A 20610-nucleotide genomic window follows, 5' to 3' on the forward strand; every position below is an offset into this window, starting at 1 on the left:
TATCCCATATGGTCCCCATAGAGTTCCACGAGTAATTTCTGAACACAGAGCCAGAAGTAACCCCTGAGTACTGCTGGGTATGGTCCCCTAAAAAAGTATTCATGGGGCCAGAGTAACAGCACAGTGGTAAGGTGTTTGCCTTGTATGCGGCCAACACAGGACAGACCCCAATTTGAATCCCGACATCCTATAAGATCCCCTGAGCCTGCCAGGAGCGAATTCTGAGTGAAGAGCCAGGAGTAACCCCTGAGCACCACCGGGTGTGACTCAAAAACAAAACAAAACAAAACAAAACAACAAAAAAGTATTCATGAAACTATATACTAATGGTCTTGTAAAATCACTGTGCCTCAACTAATTTTTTCTGGGGAAGCAGTCACAGTCAGTAGTGCTTACTCCTGGCTTTACGCTTAGGAACAACTCTTGGTCAGGCTTGGCAGAGCATCTGGGGTACCAGGGGTGAAACCCAGGTCAGCCTCTCACAAAGCAAGCACCATACCCATGGTACTATCTCTCTAGGCTCAGTAGTTGCTTTTCTATATGTGCAATTGTCAATCAGCAAAAAACCATTATATGTATATGTGTATACGTATATGTATATACGTATACATATATATAATTGACTTAAGGCATACAATTTTTATATAAGAAGGTTTTAAACCTTAATTTTATTTTGTGGAAACATGGGAGGGGTGAGACACACCTGACAGTGCTGAAAGCTACATCAGGTTCTGTGCTCTGGAGTTGCTTCTAAATGTGCTTGGGGTACTATTTAGGGCTGGGGACAGAATTTGGGTTTGGGTCAGAGAGATAATACAGCAGTTAGGGAATCTTACCTTGATCCAAGTTCAATCCAGGCACCACATATGGTTCCTGAGCTCTGCCAGGAGTGATCCAGAGCACAGACTAAGGACTAAGCCCCTGGGACTAAGTCTGGTTCAAATCCTAAAACCAAAAAATGTGGGGAGTGAACAAACTGTAGTTTGCCACATTGGAAACCCCTGTACTATTTCTCTGGTCCAAGGAAAGTTGATTATAGGCTGATGAAATAACTCAATTGGTTATAAATAATTCACTCATTGGTATTAGGAAATTCATGTAGACACTTATTGAATAGCATGATACTTGGGAACGAAAAGACTCAAGCATCTGGGCAGAAAAAAATTAAACACATAAAGATGGTTCTAAAATGCTATGCTTACCAGGTATTTTAATTCTAAATATCAATGTTATTGTTATTTGAGAATGATGTTTTTGTGTTTGGGGTCATAGCATATTTTTTGGTTTTGGGGACATATCCAGCAGTACTCAGGGGCTACTTTTAGCTCTGTTCAGGATTAGTACTAGTAGGTTCAGGGGACCATATGGGATGCTGGGGGTTGCAAACACTGTGCTATCGCTCCAGTCCCTGGGTCCATAAATTTTATGTGGTGCTCAGGGACTACTCCTGACAGTGGTTGAGGACCAGGCCGTGCTGTGGATTGAACATGGGCTCCTGCACATAAAGGCTACATTTTAGTCCTCTGAACTATCTCCTTGCTTCTAGAATAGCTTTTTTTTTTGGTTTTTGGGTCACACCCAGTGACCCTCAGGAGTTACTCTTGGCTATGCGCTCAGAAGTCGCTCCTGGCTTGGGAGACCATATGGGAGGCCAGGGGATAGAACCGCAGTCCGTCCTAGACAAGCACTGGCAAGGCTTACCTTACCTCTAGCGCCACCACGCCGGCCCCTTGGAATAGCTTTTAAGCACAGAATTCATGTCATATCTTATAGACATAACTCCATATTTATACAGTTCAAATAATATCTCATATCTTTTACCCAAATTAATATCCTATTTGTAAGTTATGTAGGCAATTATCCCCTAAATATAATTCTAAAGTTAATATAGCCCTCAGGGTAAAAAAACAGTTTAGAGCTTAGAAGATTAATGTATACAAAAATGTACCCAGCAAAGGAAGAATAGAATAAAGCAGTTCAGGGTTTTTTTTTGTTTTTTTTTTTTTTTTTGAAAAGTTAAAAATTCCTTAATTTTTTATTCCTGGTACTACTACCACAATTTACAGGGTAATATACCTGATGTAATGAAAAGAAAAAGACAAAGATACAACAGATAAAAAGACCTCAGGAATGTACATCTAATTGACACTACATTGCATTAATCAATAGCTGCACTTTTGCAAACTGTGGCTATGACAGTCCTGAACAAGAAGGGTTTCCTGTTTGAGCTGCAGTAATTTTTCTGACAATGGGTCATTGCTCCTTCTGTGGCAGATTTTTACAGTTCCATGGATTTGGGACGACTGCAGCTTTCCTGACAACTCCTTGCTCTCTCTCCTGCTAAGAACTGTAGGCCTTTGCTGTTGAGTTTTTAGAACCTTCTGCTATCATAGCCACCACTTCCACCACCAGATCCATAATCACCACCATATTGACTGCCTGAACTTCTGACACCAAAACTGCTCCCTTTCATGGGTCCATAATTTGATTGTTGTTGTCCACTATAATTTCCAAAATCATTTTAGTTGGTACCACCACCATAGTCACCACCACCAATATTTCCTCCTTCATTGTAACCATCATATCCTCCACCACCTCCACCATATTCACCTCCTTGGTTTCCATATCCTGGTCCTCCACCATCATAGCCTCCTCTACTACTATAGCCAGGACCTCTGCCATAGTTGCCACCATACCACCAAATCCATTATATCCACCATCACCTCCTCCATAACTACCTCTGCTGCCACCACCTCCACCACCATAGCCTCCTCTTCCACCAAAGTTTCCACCACGGCCAAAGTTTCCTCCACCACCTTCAAACTTGCCTCCACGACTCATAAAGTTGACAGATCCACCTCCATGACCTCTTTGAGATCCGGCAGACTGCATTTCTTGTTTAGAAAGGGCCTTTTTCACTTCACAATTATGCCCATTAATAGTGTGATATTTCTGAACAACAATTTTATCAACTGTATCATGATCATCAAAAGTTACAAAAGCAGGGGCCAGAGAGATAGCATGGAGGTAAGGCGTTTGCCGTGCATGCAGAAGGTCGGTGGTTCAAATCCCGGCATCCTAGATGGTCCCCTGTGCCTGCCAGGGGCAATTTCTGAGCTTGGAGCCAGGAATAACCCCTGAGCACTGCCGGGGTGACCCAAAAAATAAATAAAAAGGTACAAAAGCAAATCCTCTCTTTTTTCCACTCTGCCTGTCTTCCATAACTTCTATGGTTTCAATTTTGCCATACTTTTCAAAGTAGTCTCTCCAATTATATTCCTCTGTATCTTCTTTAATACCACCAACAAAAATTTTCTTCACTGTTAGATGGGCACCAGACTTTACAGAATCCTAGAAACAGCTGTCTTTGCTTCCGCTACTCGTCCATCAACCTTATGTGGTCGAGCACACATTGCTGCATCCACCTCTTCAACACATGAGGAAGTCACAAAACCAAAGCCTCTGGAACGTTTTATCTGGAGGTCTCTCATCACCACACAATCTCTAAGTGTGCCCCATTTCTTAAAATGTTCTCTGTAAGCGGCGTTTGCCTTGCAAGCAGCGGATACAGGACCAAAGGCGGTTGGTTCGAATCCCGGTGTCCCATATGGTCCCCCGTGCCTGCCAGGAGCTATTTCTGAGCAGACAGCCAGGAGGAACCCCTGAGCACCGCCGGGTGTGGCCCAAAAACAAAAACAAAACAAAACAATCCAAAACAGTCATGTAAAGAACACCCCCCTTCACCAGTGCAACATTCCCACCACCAATTTCCCAGATCTCCCCCCTCCTCACCCCCCCACACCTGTACTCGAGACAGGCTTTCTACTGCCCTCGTTCATTCACACTGAGTAACATTGTTTTTTGGGCCACGGGGATCAAAACGCAGTGTGTCCTAGGCTAGCGCTGGCAAGGCAGACACCTTACATTCTGCGCCACCGTGCCGGCCCCTAGAGTAACATTGTTACAGGGAAATGTCAAAAAACTGTAAGAGTGTAGTTTTGAAAAAAATGACACTAACTATATAAATACAATGACAACACCAAGAAACTAGTTAAAGCTGTTGGTACAATGGATTTTATTTTCCATTTGAAACTTGGGTACAATGGTCTTTATTTCTTGCATCCCCAAACCTCCCCTCTATCTGACGATAAAGGTCAAAAGAAATGGAGACAGCCGGAGAGATAGCACAGCGGCGTTTGCCTTGCAAGCAGCCGACCCAGGACCAAAGGTGGTTGGTTCGAATCCCGGTGTCCCATATGGTCCCCCGTGCCTGCCAGGAGCTATTTCTGAGCAGACAGCCAGGAGTAACCCCTGAGCACCGCCGGGTGTGACCCAAAAACCAAAAAAAAAAAATGTTCTCTGTAGTTTCAAAACTCAAACCTACTACTCTGGTTTCTTTGGATCATGGCCTCCTCTCCACCCGGCGGCGGCAGCGACGGCCAAAGTCGGGCTGGCTGGGCGACTGGGCGGCAGTTTTACCTCCATTTTGAGACCGGACTCGCCTCTTCCAACTCGAGTTCAATATGGGACTGAGAGCCAGGGTAGTTTTTTAGTGGGCAAACTAATTGGAAATGTCATTACTTTACTCTAAACTTTTTTATTTTAATTTTTGGACCACACTCAGTGACGCTCAGGGATTACATCTGGCTCTATGCTCAGGAATTACTCCTAGTGGGCATGGGGACCATCTGGGATGTCGGTGAATGAACCTGGAAAGGCAGCATACAAGGCAAAAACCCTACAATCATTCTGGCCCTACTTTAGTCTAAACTTTAAGGATGCCTGCTGATTGGTTCTGTGAAATATCCCAATCTCTGCTCTTAATATAGCCATTGAAAAATGGTTTTTTTGGGTGCTGGAGAGATAGCATGGAGGTAAGGCGTTTGCCTTTCATGAAGAAGGACGGTGGTTCGAATCCCGGCATCCCGTATGGTCCCCCGAGGATTTCTGAGCGTAGAGCCAGGAGTAACGCCTGAGCGCTGCTGGGTGTAACCGCCCCCCAAATTTTCTTTGTTTTTGGTCATACCCGGCAGCGCTCAGAGGTTATTCCTGGCTCTACACTCAGAAAACGCCCCTGGCAGGCACGTGGGACCATATGGGATGCCGGGATTCCAACCACCGTCCTTCCACATGCAAGGCAAACGCCTTACCTCCATGCTATCTCTCCGGCCCGAAAAAAAATTTTTTTTACTTTTTGGGCCACATGTGGCTGTGCTTAGTGGTTACTTTTGGCTCTATGCTCAGGGATCACTCCTGGAGAGGGACCATATGGGGTGCCAGAGATTGAACCCAGGTCAGTCACATGCAAAGCAAATGCCCTGCCTGCTGTACCATCTCTTTGCTCTTGCAACTGGATGTGTGACTCTGGCAATGACCAGGACTAACTGGGTGCAGGCACCCCCAGTCATGACCATGGTGACAACTAAGGAAAAGGCAGGGTAGAAATGGGCTAAAAATACTAAGAATATTTTCTTCTGTATTTTGGGGTGACAGGGATGGAACACTGTTTTGGTGCTCACACACTTCCGTTGTGCACTGCCCCACATGCTGACTGTAATCACTGGTACTGCTGCTGTGGTGGTGTCCACAAGTGTGATCTCTTTTGTATCACAAATAAGAGCTCAATCCCCAGTGAGTACCACAGTCAAGTGTTTGTTTCTTTTTATCCTTTGACATTGAAACAGCAACAAAAGGAAGAAGTGAGAGGAAATGAAATGTTAACATTTAATCTCCTGTAAACTCTAAACTTTCAGAATGGCCTTGACACACCCACCTGGGCATCTAAAGGAATCTCAAATTTAGACATGTGTCAATTAAGATTTTTGTTTGTTTTGTGTGGGTCTTTTTTTTTGGGGAGGTTGGACTTAACCAGTGGTGCTTGGGGCTGTGCTCAGGTCTGTGATACTGGGGATGAAATCATGATCCCAGGACAATATATAGAGTACTGGTGATTGAATCAAATTGGCAACATGAAAAGCAAGGTCCCCTCCCTCTGTTCTATCTCTCCAGCCCCCATTGTGTACTTTTGGGGGGTTGGAGCAGCACACCTGACAGTGTTTAGGGCTTATTCCAGGGTCTATGCTTAGGTATCACTACTGACAGTCTTGGGGGGACTTTATGTGGTGACAGGGATCAAACCTGGGTGGGCTGCTGCAAGGCAAGCATCTTGCTCACTTTATGTTTTTAAACAGAAACATTTTTGATCTTTATATTTTCCATAAAAACACAATAAACCTGGTCATCCCAGAAAACTTTTATACCAGACTGGCCTTGCATGTTCTCATTTTAATTGGGATGTAAAGGCTCACGACACTCTATATCTAACAAGAGAATTTGAGAGAAATTTTACTACTTAAGTCAAATTCCCTGAGAAAGGTTCCCCTCCTTCCCCCGAAAAGTAGAGGGGTGGTAACAGATCTGGGCCGGCATGAGAGACAGAGGTTTCAGTTTCTAGGAGGTGGAGAGAAAGCAAAGTTTTCTCAGGGTTGTAGATCCTCAACTTTCAGATTTCTTAGTTAAGAAGGGAGAGGTGTTGGGCTTAGTTATCAGTCTGTTCAGACGTGGGTAATAATCTGTAAGTGCTGCAGGATTTCAAACTTTTCCAGTGTCCATCTTTGAAAACTTGATCTTGTCATTTCTCAGAAAACATTTGCAGGGAAATCAGAGAGGCCATCTCTAACAGCAAAGGACAGTAGAGATGATTGAAGAAACCAACTGAAACCGGCTTGAACAGCTAAAATTCAGTTTTTAAAAGAATGTAAGAATACTCGGGAAGCAGTTGATAGATTTTAAATCAGGCAAGCATTAGATAAATGGCCCGAGTAGTTTCGTGCTTTCTTTGCAATTGTGAACACAGTGTTCCGAGGCTGGAGAGATAGTAATGGGGAGGGGGCAGGGCGCTTGCCTTTCACTGGGCCTCCCAGGGTTAGATCATCTACATCCCATCCTGAGCCCCTCCAGGCGTGATCCCAGAGTGCAGAGCCAAGAGTAAGCTGAAGAGGAACGCCGCCGGGTGTGCTCAATCACCCCCGAAAAAGAACACAACGTTTGGATGAGTTTCAGCAATCCTTTGGTTCACATATATTTTTTTAATAAATGTCCTTTCTTAACATACTAATAATCAGGAGATGGGCACTTCTATGACAGGAATAAAAGATGCCAGCAGAAACTGGATGCATCAAACAAATTCAGCCGCAGAAACCAGCAGCTTTACTTGACTTGCATCCATCCCCTTTTCTCGGCTCGGTAGCCTCATCTCGCAGCGCAATTTGTGCGGTGCTGGTTGATTTGATTTGATTTGATTTGATTTGATTTGATTTTTTTCCCCAAACAGAATTTGTGATAAGCTGGTGTGCCTCCAGTACAGCAGGCAGGACCCCGAAATAGACGTTTACAGATTCTTTGCTACCTTCTTGGGGGGTGGATCGCTCTTTCCCCGGAGGGGCGGATATGGCCATCCCAACCATGGCCACGGCAAGAACGTCTGGGCCTTCGAGGACTTGTAAATTGCGCACATGTCCGCGCTGGGCCTCTCCGGGCGATTCAGAAAAGAAACCCGGATGTGAGGGGAGGGGGCAGGGCCGCGCCGGAGCGAGGAGCTGAAACTTACCCAGGAGGCACCGCGAGGGCATTTAAATAGCTGTGTCGGCGCTGGGCGCTCATTCGGCGCTGGGAGTCACCGAGGCAGTCCTTGCTTCGGTGGCCACCGCCGGCGGGTTTCGCAGCCCCGCTGGCCGCCGTCGTCCTTCTCGCTTGATTCGAACCCCAGACAGGTGGATGTCCGGAGCGCATGGTAAGTGTCTTCTGGGTTGCCCATATTGCGCACACAAAAGCGATGTAAAGAAATCACCACCCAAATTGTGGAAGCGCTTCTCCCGCGCGCGCAAGTGGCCTCTGGGCTTGGCTCGCGCCATCGGGCCGGGGCCGGGGAGAAAGCGGGGGATGGTGGGGATCGGGCTTCCCCCCCCCCCAAAAGCGGGGAAGGGAACGGCTTGGGCGGCGCGGTGGCGGGTGGGCCACCATCTTGCTCCAGCCCCAGCGGGGGAGGGATGGCCTGAAGGTAAAACTGCGCTGGAACGAGGCGGCTGCATTGCCGCCGGGGCCACTCGCCAGGGCGCCCCTTTCCCCCCTTCAGGGAACTAAGGTGTGTGCGTGTGTGTCGGGGTGTGTATGTGTGTGTGTGGGGTGTCGCGTCGTTCCCCAGTGGTTGGGTTTTCTGGAGGCAACTCCCCCTTGGTCTTTTGTACCTTGGATGCCGACGTTTAGCAGCGATCCGCCCCCCCCACGCCCACCCCTCTTTGGCGCCCCCCACCCCCAGATCTCATCCGATTTCGGGGGGAGCGAGTGGCGATGGCTGGAACTTTCTCATTGGCATGCAGGGCCCGAGGAGAGAGTCCTCCCTTCGGTCCCCGGCTTTCCCGCCCCCCGGTTCCCCGCCCCCACCCCTCCCTCTCCACTCCCCCCCCCCCAACCCACTGGTTGGTCATCCTACTAGGCCTGAGCCTTGCAAAGATTGCGTGTTTGCAAGACGGACTTGGTGCAACTCCTCTTCCATTCCGTTATTGTCTAGAGGTGGGGAAAAAATAAAAGGGAGAAAAACGCGGAGTGAAGATGCCTCCGGGTGGGAAGCAATTCGCCTTCGCAGCTTTTAAGGAGCCTGGGAAAAGATTTCTTCCGTGGCTGATTCTCTAGCTCTTCGCCATCGCCGTGGAGGGCGGGGGTCCTTCTAAGTTGAGTATTTTTTTTTTGATGTATTTTTTTTTCTTTCTCTTTTCTAAAGGAGAAGTAAAAAACCAAATGTCTCGTGAGCTTAGCTTCTACCAGCATGGATGATCTTCACCCCCAGAGCCTCTCTTTGTTTGCAAAGCTTTTTTTTTCCTTCCAGGTTCTTTTTTTTTTTTTTTAATAAAAACAGGTGACCTTTCATTATGTCTTAATGTTTTCGATTTCGAATGTGAGCTCGAAATTTTTTTAAGTGCCGTTAAAGATTAAACTGAAACCTCAAAATGAAGTCTTAACCTGAGAAGTTTCCTCTTTAGCATTTGGGACTCGTCCTGCTTTGGGGCCCTCCTGTGAACTCGCCAACTTTCTGCCGAAGCTGGTTTTAATGAGTGGGTAAAGGCGATGGTTTGCTCATAAATTTCACTTAGCAGTTATGAACCTTTAAGATAAATACAAAAGCCAATTAAAATCTTGTTTTGCATTTGTTTATTTTGTGGCCCTCCTTTTAAGATAGAGGATGGACTGTGGGCGGTTGATGGAACAGTTCAGAAACTGAGCAAATCACTTGGAGAGACTTGAGAGTTAATATGGCTGGAAAGTGATACTAATTCTTGAACCAAGATCTTGTAACTTTAGGTAATAGCCCACTTTTTATGGGAGATAATCGAGAATTAGGAGCAAAGGGACAGAACCATGGTCCAGGGTATAGGACGATTTCCTTCCAGGTGACAGACCTGGGTTTGATCCTTGAATGCTAAATGTTCCTCCAAGCCAGTCAGTCCGGAGTGTTCCTTGAGTACCGCTTGGTGTGGCCTAGAAACAAAAAATTAGAAGCAAGGATGCACACTTACATTTTGTGGGGGAAGGGTGTTGATGAGCCAAACCAAGAAGAACTCAAAATTAGAAGCAAGGATACACACTTACATTTTGTGGGGGAAGGGTGTTGATGAGCCAAACCAAGAACTCAAGAGCTACGCCTGGGGTTTTAATCTGTATTTACATATGTTTAGAACATTTATATACTCATACCCCTATGCCTCTCTTAACTCAGGTTCTCAGTGGTGCTTTGGGGACCATGCAATACCCAGGATGGAGCCCTACATGCAAAGTATGTGTTCCAGGGGGCAGGAGAGATAACATGGAGGTAGGGCAGGACCCGGCAACCCATACGGTCCCCCGATCCTGTCAGAAGCAATTTCTGAGTGTAGAACCAGGAGTATCCCCTGAGCACCATCGGGTGTGACCCAAAAACCAAAAATAAAGTATGTGTTCCAGTCCATTGTTCATCTTTCTAGCCTATGTTTATATTTTTAAAATTTATCTCCTAACCTCTTTAGTATTTAAGTAATATTATCACTTTATCCAGGGAACTGGAAGAGTTGAAGTAAAGCCCATTGAAAAAGACATCCTAGGAAGGATACCAAGTCTTAACTTTGATTTTTTTGTTTGTGTTTTGGGGTTACACCCTGAGATGTTCAGGGGCTATTCATGGCTCTGCACTCAGAAATCATTTTTGGCAGGCTCCTGGGATCTTATGGGATGCTGGGGAATAAAATCCTCGGTCAGCCCAGGTACAAGGCAAGCCCAGTGTACTCCCCCTCATCTTATTTTTTTTATTTTTGCATATTGAGCCATACCCAAAGGTGCTCAGATGTTAGTTACTTCTGGCTCTGCGATCAGAAATTATTCCTGGCAGGCTTGGGACTGGAACCTTATGGGATACCAGGGATCAAACCTGGATAGGTCACGTGCAAGGCAAACACTCTCCCCATGTGCTATTGCTCCAGCCCCACAATCTTAACTTCTTGGTTGGCTCATTTCCCCCCAATTAGGGTCTCTAGTCCAGTGTAGGTTCCAGGCTCAGGGCCATAGTTTAGGTCTAGAGCATCCTCTCATGTTTGAGGCCCTGGGTTCAGTTAAATAAAAATAAATTAATTAATTAAAAATTAAAAAGTTAGGGGGTGTGGGGAAAAATTAAAAAGTTTAGGGGCATGGATATGGCTCAAATGGAGCCTGACATGTCTGATACCATAGATTTAATCTCCAACAGTTATAGCCTAGATGACCACAGACACATGCAGTACTTGGTGAGTACTGAACCATCATTGGTTCTACACTGCCAGTGGCCTCTATGAAAAAATACATAAATACATGGGGCCGGAGCGGTGGCACTATAGGTAAGGCATCTGTCTTGCAAGCCCTAGCCTAGGATGGACTGAGGTTCGATCCCCCAGCGTCCCATATGGTCCCCAAGCCAGGAGTGATTTCTGAGCACATAGCCAGGTGTAACCCCTGAGCGTCAATGGGTGTTGCTCAAAAACAAAAACAATACATAAATAATATTTTTCTGTTTCAATTTCTAATAAAAATAAGCATAAAAGTCTATTTGGGGCTGGAGAGCGTATAGCATGTAAAGTGCTTGCCTTGCAGCTCACCTGAAAGAAAGCCCCAACACCACATATGGGTTTCCATGAATACCACCAGTATTAGCACAGTCATGAGTAAGCCCTGTGTTCTGCTGATTATGGCCCAAACACCCCAAAACCCCGCATAAATAGAAAGCTCATTGGAGTCCATGTAAGCTTTATTTGTTCTTAGTGTTTCTGAGACAGCATCTCATGGTGCTATACTGGGATGAGGAAGAGGGCAGAGCAGATGACTGAACTTAGAACCTTTCACATACAGGGCAGGTACCTTATGGGTCATATTCCTGGCCCTCTGTAACTTAAAACTGAAAATAGGTCCATAAAATTTGAGACTTGCTAATCTAGTGTATATTGAACTAGAAATTTTCTATTTATCAATTTATACTATGATTTTCAGTAAAGAAAGAAATTTGGAGCCTGGAGAGACAAGTATAGGGGTTAAAGTGTTTGGGGCTGGTGAGGTGGCACTAGAGGTAAGGTGTCTGCCTTGCAAGTGCTAGCCAAGGAAGGACTGCGGTTCAATACCCCATATGGTCCCCCCAAGCCAGGGGCAATTTCTGAGCGCTTAGCCAGGAGTAACCCCTGAGCATTTAAGCAGGGGTCTCAAACTCAATTTAACTACGGGCCGCAGGAGGCAAAGTTGGGGTGATCCTTGAGTGCAAAGTCAGTAATAAGCCTTGAACATTGGGGGGTGTGACCCAAACAACTAAAACAAAACAAAACAAAAAAGATTCCTCTAGGAATATTGTACAGAGGGCCGTTTGTGGCCCACGGGCCGCAAGTTTGAGACCCCTGAACAGGTGTGGCCCCCAAAAAAGTGTTTATCTTACATGCATCCAATACTGATAGGATCACAGGAACTGTATATGGCCCCCTGAGAACTGTCAAGAGAAATTGATCCCTGAACACTGAGTTAGGAATAGCCCCAGAGTGCTTCTTTCTAGATGTGGAATAACAGCGCCCCCCCCCCCCAAAAAAAATAAGGGAAAAGCTGAAGAAAGGGGAGAACCAGTGAACTAATACAAATTACCAAACAATAGTTTTCCATGTCTTATTTAATCTCAAATTGTAGTACTGCAAGGAAAACATGACATGCAGAACTAAAATTCAAGGAAGTTCTATAGTTTTCACAGAAAGTGATAGGCTCCTGATTCCCATTCATTTAACCTTTATGTCCAGTGTCCCCATCAGGTTCATCTGTTACTACTTAACGATTTTCATTAGTGGATAAGTTCTGTGCTTATAAAGTATGAGTTTTGTCATTAGGAAGGAGACTGGTGAGGTGTCACCATTTGTCTTTCCCTTAGTCTCTGCGTCTTTCCCAGAGCTTCTGTTGGCACAGTGTTGGGACTGAGCATCCAAAGGCTCATGGCCTCAGTGGACTGTAGGTGCCACATGAGGGTGCAGGGAAGAATTTACTTTTGTCATTGCAAAGCAAGTGGCAGTTACTAGTGACAATTGCTGTGTGCTTCAGGTCTGGATTTGCTGCACCTTTTATGGTAAAACACCAGCTACTTCTGAAATAGCACCTGCTGATTCATCTGTGAAACAAAATGAAGAGGAACGTTATAAGAAGTGGAATCTTGCTCATGAAAATTGCATATAGAATGCTAGATATATTTGTAAATAAAAATGGCATGAGAAAAAAGTATGAATGAATATATATTTCCTGAGTTTCTTTAGGAATTAGTGATTACATAATATCTTATAAAAACGAAAGATCATGTATATGGTTAGACTTTGATAAGAAAAATACAGTAGATATTTCTCCAGGTTATATGTTTTATACATCAATTATAATGAAAGCATATTTGGTTTGTTAGCTTTTGGAGGAGTGACATATCTGGCTATGCATAGGGATTACTCCTGGCTCTGTACTCGGGAATTACTCCTGTTGGTGTTTGAGGGAACATATGGAATGCTAGGGATCGAACCCAGGTTGGCTTCATGCAAAGCAAATGCCCTAACTGTTGTACTATGTTGGGGGCTGGACCATATTTACCATACAGGGGTTGTTCCCAGGGACCATATAGTGTTCGGGACCAAACCTGTGCCTCTAGCATGCAAAGTATGAACTCCAGATCATACCCTCAAAAATGATTTCTCAGTCAAAAGTTGCAATTCATATACATATATTAGTGGGAAGCTCTCCCCAGCCCAACAGGTTTGTTATTTCAGGTGTGTTATTTCAGTGAGGGTTTTGACTGAGTTTTTTTCTGAGCAAAACACAGTGGTGCTTGGTGGAGCATATGCCAATGATCAAACGGGTTCTACATTGGTTTGGGAGTCATACTTGGCAGTGATTGAGGGGTTACTCCCAGCTTAGTGCTCAGGGATTACTCCTGGTCGTACTCAGAATTAGCCTGTGCAAGGGACAGAAATTGGATCTCCTATGTGCAAAAAAGGTGTTCCACACCTTTGAACTATCTTTCTATGCTTATTGTTCTGTTTTGAGCCTTCTCGTTGATTCTACAGCCGACCAGGGTAGTCTTTGGAGGGGCATGTGCTACCAGGGATTGAACTGGAAGCATCCAAGATAAGGTAACTAGCGTTTACCCATCTACTTGACCCAAATCACATCCTTTTTGGGGGGTGTGGGCCACACCTGGCAGTACTTAGGGTTTACTCCCGGCTCTTCACTCAAGTATTGCTCTGGCCTCAACACAGCATATTCTTAAGATACAATCTTTATTTTAATTTTTATGTATAAAAGTTATTGTGCAGAGGGCTGGAGAGACAGGCACTCCCCAGAACTGCCTGATCTTCCAAGCACTGAGTTGGTTGTAGACCCTGAGCACTGCTATTTATGTTCCCCCAAAAGAAGACAAAGTTACTTCTCAGAAAGTAGATTCTATAGTCCCCATGACACAAATTAAAATAGAAAAATTATATTTATGCACTGAGGTTACAAAATTGTTGATGATTGAGTTTCAGTCATACAGTGTTTACCACCCTTCACCAATGCATATTTCCTGCCACCGAAGTCCCCAGTTTCTTCCCACTCTCCCCTTACCTGCCTTGGGGCAGGCATCTTATTTTCCCCTCTTTTTTTTTAACACTGTGGTTTGTACTATTGCTAATAAAGGGGTAACATGCATATCGTTTTACCCCCTTTCAGCACCCAGTTCTTGTCCAAAGCGATCAGTTCCAAGTATCATTGTCACAGTGGACTGACCATTCACTACTCTTAACTATATTCAGCACTCTTTGTGGCAAGCTTCCTACTATAGACTTCCTCTTGATCATCATCTCTGTTGTCTCTGGGTATTATTACCATACTGTCTTATTTTTCTTAGATCCCACAAATGAGTAAAATTATACTATGTCTATCTCTGTCCCTCTGACGCATTTCCAAACTTCATATCCATATATAGGCAAATTTCATGCTTCATTTTTCCTGATACCTGCATAGTATTCCATTGTGTAGATGTATCACAATTTCTTTAGCCACTCATTTGTTGGGCATCTGGTTTGTTTTCAGATACTGGCTATTGTAAATGGTGCTGCAATCAACATAGGAGGGCAGTTTTGTATTTTCATGGGCACCCTCTTACCTAAAATGTTTGAAATACTCTTAGAAACTTTAACACAATCATAAAAAAGGAGGATCTTTTCTTTTTGTTTGTTTTTTGTTTTTTGTTTGTTTTTTTTGTTTTTTTTGGGTCACACCCGGCAGTGCTCAGGGGTTATTCCTGGCTGTCTGCTCAGAAATAGCTCCTGGCAGGCACGGGGGACCATATGGGACACCAGGATTCGAACCAACCACTTTTGGTTCTGGATCGGCTGCTTGCAAGGCAAATGCCGCTGTGCTATCTCTCCGGGCCCAAAAAGGAGGATCTTGTACATTCCTGCTGACCCTGATTCAATCCTTGAATCATATATGGTTCCTTGAGCACTGCCAACAACTCTGAGCACCCCTCCCCCCGAAAAATGGGACTACAAAAGTGACATTTGAATGAACTTTAATACATTGAATGATAGTTTTTTTTGGGGGGGGTTGGACATCCGGCATCACTCAGGGATTACTCCTGGCTATGCGCTCAGAAATTGCTCCTGGCTTGGGGGACCATATGGGATGCCGGGGGATCGAACCACAGTCAGTCCTAGGCTACTGTACACAAGGCAGATGCCTTACACCCTGCACTACCCTCCAGCTCCCAGGAGCTATTTCTGAGCACACAGCTAGGAGTAATCTTTGAGCGTCACCGGATGTGGCCCAAAATCCACCAAAAAAATGCATATTTGCAACAATGTGAATAGTAGTTCTTAGAAGCTTAATGCTAAGAGAAATAAATCAGGCAAAGAAAGAAATACTAGGGGCTAGTGCGATAGGACAGCTTGTAGGGCATTTGTCTTACATATCTCAACATTGGTTCAATCCCTTGCATGAGCCCCAGAGCACTACCATGAATAATTTCTGAGTGCAGAGCAAGGAAGTAACCCCTGAGTATCATTGGGTGTGCCCCCATGACTATTCATTGTGAAATATAAAAACAAAACCACATTCAGATATAGAGAAAAAATTGGTGATTGCTAAGAGGCAAGGATTGAGGGGTGGGCACATAGGATGAAGCCATCAAAAGGTAAAGATTTCAGCAGTAAGATCATTGGTAATGTAATGCACAGCATGATTATAGTTAGCAAGACTATAGTTTATATTGAAAAGATGCTACCGGAGTAGATCTTAAAGGTTCTCATCACAGGGCTGGAACAATAGAATAGTATATGTATATAGTAGTAGGTACAGGTCTTGCCTTGCATGAAACTGACCTGGGTTCAATCTCTGGCATTCCCCAAGCCCCTCCACCAGGAGTGATCCCTGAACAGGCCAGGGGATGTGACAGTGATTATCACCTGCTTTTTTGTTTTGTTTTGTTTTTTGGGGGCCACACCCGGCGGTGCTCAGGGGTGACTCCTGGCTGTCTGCTCAGAAATAGCTCTGGCAGGCACGGGGGACCATATGGGACGCCGGGATTCGGACCAACCACCTTAGGTCCTGGGTTGGCTGCTTGCAAGGCAAATGCCGCTTCTCTCCGGGCCCATCACCTGCTTTTCATGTGCGAAGCTAGTCCTAGATTTAACCTCTGACCTCACAAAAAGAGCTCTCAGCACAAGAGAAAAAAATCATAACTGCATGGTGATAGATTTCAGAATATATAAGTTTACCAAACCTTTATGTTGCACACCTTAAACTAATGTTATATGTCAGAATTTTAGAAATGAGTACCAGAACTACATGACTGAGCTTGGTTTTCTTCCAGAAGTGTATATCTTTTGAAACAGCAAAAAATACAGAATTATATTGTTTTAGAGCTCCATTGCATCATCTGGAATATATCTGTTTTCTCCAAGGTTACATTAGTTTGAAAAATCTGTTGGATGCAAGTGTCAAAAACCTAGGGGCCCGGAGAGATGCATGGAGGTGGGGCATTTGCCTTGCATGCAGAAGGATGGTGGTTCGAATCCCGGCATCCCATATGGTCCCTTGAGCCTGCCAGGAGTGATTTCTGAGCACAGAACCAGGAGTAATGCCTGAGTGCTGCCGGGTGTGACCCAAAAACCAAAAAAATAAAAAAGTAGATTAAACCAGAAAATGAGCTATTCTGTTTTGTTACTGAAGTCTTGGTAGTAGTGAATTTGCTTCAAGCAAATTAAATGTTCATCCCCTTTTCTGCCCCAAAATGTTAGGTTTTACTATTTTTTTTTTTGTTTTTGGGCCACACCCAGCGGTGCTCAGGGGTTACTCCTGGCTATCTGCTCAGAAATAGCTCCTGGCAGGCATGGGGGACCCTATGGGACACCGGGATTTGAACCAACCACCTTTGGTCCTGGATGGCTGCTTGCAAGACAAATGCCACCACTGTGCTATCTCTCCGGGCCCAGGTTTTACTACTTTTTTAAATTGCTTTTGAGCCACACCTGACTGCACTCAGGTTACTCCAGTCTCTGCACTCAGAAATCGCGCCTGACAGGCTGGAGGACCAAATGGGATGCTGGAATCCAGCCCAGGTCTGTTCCAGGGTATCTGTGTGCAAGGCAAACGCCCTACAGCTGTGCTATCACTCCAGCTCCCAGGTTTTACTACCTTTGTTGACTTTTTTGTTGTCATTGTTGTGATTTGGGGCCTACCCTGTGGTATTCAAGGTTTATCTTCTGTTTTAGTTCTTGTGGAGAGGTGATGGTCATCCCTCCTACCTGTGCTCAGGGGACCATTTGTGTTTGAGATTGAACCTGGGTATGTAAGCCCACTATTTCTCCATCTCCTGTTGGCTACTTAGCACTTTTTTTGGTTTTTGGTGGACTACACCTGACAGTGCTAGGGGAGCATTCTGGGGTGTCAGGGATTGAATTTGGGTTCATCACATGCAAGACAACTGCCCTAACCATTGTACTATTTCTCTGGCCCCAGTTTCTTGTTTTCTTAAAATATTTGTTGAATAGTGATTCATGTAACGAAACTTATCTGTCTGAAGTGCATGATTCAGTGATTTTCATATATCCAGGGTTAATAAACATCATTGCACCAAAAATTAACCTCAGGTTTTAGCTCAATGGTGGAACCACTTTCTTGCATGTGTGAGGCTCTGGTTCAATTCCTGACACCCCAAAAGAAAATAAATAATACCATTAGGAGAAACTTAAAACCTCTTAGCCCTTCCAGCCCAACCCTAAACAATCAGTAAAACATTCATGTACAATTTTTTGGTGAACATATGTTTTCAATTCTCTTTAACTAGGAGTTGAATTGCTGGGTCATATGGTGACTTCATATGTAACTTTGTGAGGAACTGCCAAAATATTTATTTTTTTTTTGCCAAAATATTTCTTATATTGCCTACCATTTCACATTCCCACAGTAGTACATGAGTGTTCCTGTTATTCCATATCCATGCCAACACATACTGTCTTTTTTAGTATAGTCCTCTTGGTACGAAATAGCATTCATTAATTTTAAAAATACTTTTTCTTGGGTAAAGTACATAATCTATCACTTCGATTATTTTGATCCATTAATGCTTTATTTTATTTTTTAACTTTATTTATTTTTGGGCCACACCTGCTTAGGGGTTACTCCTGGCTTTGCATTCAGAAATCACCCCTAGCAGGCTGGGATCCCACATGGGATGCTGGGAATGGAACCGGGTCCCTGTGGTCAGCCACATGCAAGGCAAACGCCCTACCACTCATTGTTCTATCTCTTTGGCCCTCCATTAATGTTTTAAACACAATTCACTCTTAAAAGATAGTGGAAATTTAGATATACTAATAGTGACACCGATGGTGATGGTGAAGGTTGTTGTACATCGGATAATGGTAACGAAAAACTTTATCTGTGAAGAAAAAAGACAAAAAGTCACTTAATTTTGATTGTGTTTTGGGGCCACACCTGGCACACTCAGTAGTTACTCCTGGCTCTGTACTTGGGAACCCCTCCTGGCGGGCTCAGGGAACTATATGGGATGTAAGTAACTATATGGGATGTTCATAAGTGACTTATGAACAACCTCATAACCATGGTGTTAAAATAAAAAAGTGACATTATGGGGCCGGTGAGGTGGCGCTAGAGGTAAGTAAGGTGTCTGCCTTGCAAGTGCTAGCCAAGGAAGGACCGCAGTTCAATCCCCCTGCGTCCCATATGGTTCCCCCAGGCCAGGGGCAATTTCTGAGCGCTTAGCCAGGAGTAACCCCTGAGCATCAAACGGGTGTGGCCTGAAAAACCAAAAAAAAAGTGACATCAAAATATCTATGCAGTAATTGTGTTTTTTAATATAGGCAGATATCAAAAGTTGAGTTGGTTGTATTCCAGGATGTCTCTTTTTAAATGGTGCTGGGGCTTAAACTGAGGGCCTTACATTCCCAAGGCATGAGCTCTGCCATTGAGAAACATACCTTATAAAAAAATGTATAAAAAAAAAAAAGAAAAAGAAAAGCTCCAGCAGGATAAAAAAAAATGTATAAAAAAAAAAGAAAAGCTCCAGCAGGATAAAAAAAATGTATTAAAAAAAAAGAAAAGAAAAGCTCCAGCAGGATTAAAAAATGTATAAAAAAAAAAGAAAAGCTCCAGCAGGATAAAAAAAATGTATTAAAAAAAAAAAAAGAAAAGCTCCAGCAGGATAAAAAAATGTATAAAAAAAAGGAAAAGAAAAGCTCCAGCAGGATAAAAAAAATGTATAAAAAAAAGAAAAGCTCCAGCAGGATAAAAAATGTATAAAAAAAAAGAGAAAAGCTCCAGCAGGATAAAAAAATGTATAAAAAAAAGAAAAGCTCCAGCAGGATAAAAAAATGTATAAAAAAAAGAAAAGCTCCAGCAGGATAAAAAAATGTATAAAAAAAAAAGAAAGAAAAGAAAAGCTCCAGCAGGATAAAAAAAATGTATATTAAAAAAAAAAAAAGAAAAGCTCCAGCAGGATAAAAAAATGTATAAAAAAAAAGAGAAACATACCTTACAACCACATGACAATTGGTGGTTGCTTTTGGAGGTACCAGTGACCAAGTCTAGGGTTCCTGCATGCAAAATATGGGCTTTGGTCCTGTGGGAAATTATCTTGCTATCACCCCAAGGTAAGGATAGTTCCTGGGGCAAAAATTGTTTGGGTTTTAGAAAATAAATGGTCAGCAAAAATGTACCCAGGAAATAATAAAGTAGTGTAGAATTTTCTAGAGTAGAAGACAACATGGGCAAAATAGAATAGGTAACTGTCATGACCTTACTTTTAAGGATGCTTTAAGAATAGTATCACTCATCTATGGGTTTCAAGAAAAATAAAAGGCTTTCTTTTTGGGTCACACCTGGCAGTGCCCAGGGGTTATTCCTGGCTCTACGCTCAGAAGTTGCTCCTGGCAGACTCGGGGGACCATATGGGATGCTGGACTTTGAACCACCATCCTTCTGCATGCAAGACAAGCAACCTACCTCCATGCTATCTCTCCGGCCCCAATAAAAGACATTTTTTGTAATAATTCTCAGAGACTGAGATGAGGGCTGGAAGTGAAAGGTCCAGCTCTATATGAAGCTCACCACAAAGAGTGGTGAGTGCAGTTAGAAATAACTACACTGGGGACCGGAGAGATAGCATGGAGGTAAGGCGTTTGCCTTTCATGCAGAAGGATGGTGGTTCGAATCCCGGCATCCCATATGGTCCCCTGAGTGCTGCCGGGTGTGACCTCACCCCCCAAAAAGGAAAAGAAACAATTACACTGACAACTAAATATGAATGTTGAAAGCCTGTTTCAAATACAGGCGGGGAGGGGGTAGGGAGGTGGGAGATTTGGGCCATTGGTGATGGGAATGTTGCAGTGGTGTAGGGGGTGTTCTTTATACGACTGAAACCTAACTACATCATGTTTATAATCAAATTATATAGATAAAGATATTAATAAAAGAAAGACAAAGAAAAAAGGATGCTTTTTTTTTTGGTTTTTGGGTCACACCGGCACTGCTCATGGGTTACTCCTGGCTCTG

General features: G+C 43.9%; 1 protein-coding gene and 1 pseudogene across 1 annotated transcript in view; one reads left to right on the forward strand and one right to left on the reverse strand.

Annotated features, from left to right (window-relative positions):
• Nucleotides 1-2371: 2371 nt before the first annotated feature.
• Nucleotides 2372-4485, reverse strand: LOC125998638 (heterogeneous nuclear ribonucleoprotein A3-like; annotated as a pseudogene).
• A 3191-nt stretch (nt 4486-7676) lies between these two features.
• The window catches only part of ZNF280C (zinc finger protein 280C), a 50701-nt gene continuing 37767 nt past the window's right edge, over nt 7677-20610 (forward strand). Inside the window, exon 1 of the mRNA XM_049766663.1 lies at nt 7677-7792. The gene's annotated coding sequence lies outside the window, so the exon portion shown is untranslated. The remainder of the gene's footprint in view (nt 7793-20610) is intronic.

Source organism: Suncus etruscus, chromosome X (genome assembly GCF_024139225.1).
Source record: "Suncus etruscus isolate mSunEtr1 chromosome X, mSunEtr1.pri.cur, whole genome shotgun sequence".
In the NCBI taxonomy this organism is placed as follows: domain Eukaryota; kingdom Metazoa; phylum Chordata; class Mammalia; order Eulipotyphla; family Soricidae; genus Suncus; species Suncus etruscus.